Source organism: Chanodichthys erythropterus, chromosome 5, assembly GCF_024489055.1.
Source record: "Chanodichthys erythropterus isolate Z2021 chromosome 5, ASM2448905v1, whole genome shotgun sequence".
Classification (NCBI taxonomy): domain Eukaryota; kingdom Metazoa; phylum Chordata; class Actinopteri; order Cypriniformes; family Xenocyprididae; genus Chanodichthys; species Chanodichthys erythropterus.
The window spans coordinates 15,059,072-15,060,818 of NC_090225.1; positions in this window are offsets into that span (position 1 = coordinate 15,059,072).

The window sequence follows — 1,747 nt, forward strand, 5'->3', positions numbered from 1 at the left end:
GGTGCCCTAGATTGTTTTTTTACAAGATGTAATTAAGTCCTAGGTGTCCCCTGAATGTGTCTGAAGTTTCAGCTCAAAATACCCCATAGATTTTTTTTTTATTAATTTTTTTAACTGCCTATTTTGGGGCATCATTAACTATACACTGATTTTTTCAGCACAGTCCCTTTAAGAGATGCGCTCACTCTGCCCCACGAGCTCTCAACTATATATACATCGCATAAACAAAGTTCACACAGCTAATATAACCCTCAAATGGATGTTTACAAGATGTTCATCATGCATGCTTCGAATTATGTGAGTAAAGTATTTATTTAGATGGTTACGTTTGATTTTGTGTGAGTTTGAGGCTATGCTCTGTGGCTAAAGCTAACATTACACACTGTTGGAGAGATTTATAAAGAATGAAGTTGTGTTTATGAATCATACAGACTGCACGTGTATAAAAATGAAAATAGCGACGACTCTCGTCTCCGTGAATACAGTAAGAAACGATGGTAACTTTAACCACATTTAACAGTGTATTACTAACATGGTAATGAAACATTTAGAAAGACAATTTACAAATATCACTAAAAATATCATGATATCATGGATCATGTCAGTTATTATCGCTCCATCTACCATTTTTCGCTGTTGTTCTTGCTGGCTTACCTAGTCTGTGCACAGATCCAGACGTTAATACTGCCTTTCCTTGTCTAATGCGTCGAATGGGCTGGCATTATGCAAATATCGGGGTCATACATATTAATGATCCCGACTGTTACGTAACAGTCGGTGTTATGTTGAGATCCGAGTGTTTTCCGGAAGTCTTTTAAACAAATGAGATTTATATAAGAAGGAGGAAACAATGGAGTTTGAGACTCACTGTATGTCTTTTCCATGTACTGAACTCTTGTTATTCAACTATGCCGAGGTAAATTCAAATTCTGATTCTAGGGCACCTTTAACCTGTATTATATAATTTAGTAATGCTAACGTTCTTAATGAAAGTTATATTACCAAAAAAAAAGTAGTTATCTTTATTTTTGGGGTCTCTGTGTTGGTCTGGAAAACTGAGTGGGGGAGTTTAAGTCTGCAAATGATGAAAGCCCCTACTATAGCAAGAAAGTACATTGTAAGGTTGGTCTAAATTCACTCTCAGTGGGAAATCAGATCCATTTGCAATTATGAGACTAAAAAGTATGGAAAGTTGCTTTGATTCGCTTTGGTATATTGCCCATTTACGAGTAAATTGAGCGAATAAGGAGTGGATTTTTCCAATGTTTGTCCGATGAATCAGCGCAGAGGAAATTTGGCATCTCCATGACTTCACTGATAAGAGATTTGCAGTCTTTGAGCGTGACAGTCAGCGGTTGCCACCAGCATAGCAGGGCAAATCCTCACCAGCTGGCCCCACAGTTTGAGTTATTCTTACAAGAGTCATTTCTGCAGTGTCAGGATCAGGAATAACATACTGGCACAGCAGATCACCGGTTGTGCTCGTGCTGAAGAAAAGACAAGCTATTTTTATTTTAAAATGAGGAATAATGCTGAATTAAGCTGAGTCCAGAAAGTCCTAGAAAGATGCTACACAGAAGGAATTATGTATAAAAATGCTGTAGTTGAGCAGATGGTCAGGTTTTTTTTTTTTTTTTTTTTGGATTGAGGGCAGTAACAAACAACCCTTTCAGTCAGACATTGCCCTCCTACACTAACAAAATCTTCTTTGAAGCATATCGTTGCTCTGAGAAAATAGCACCTGGGC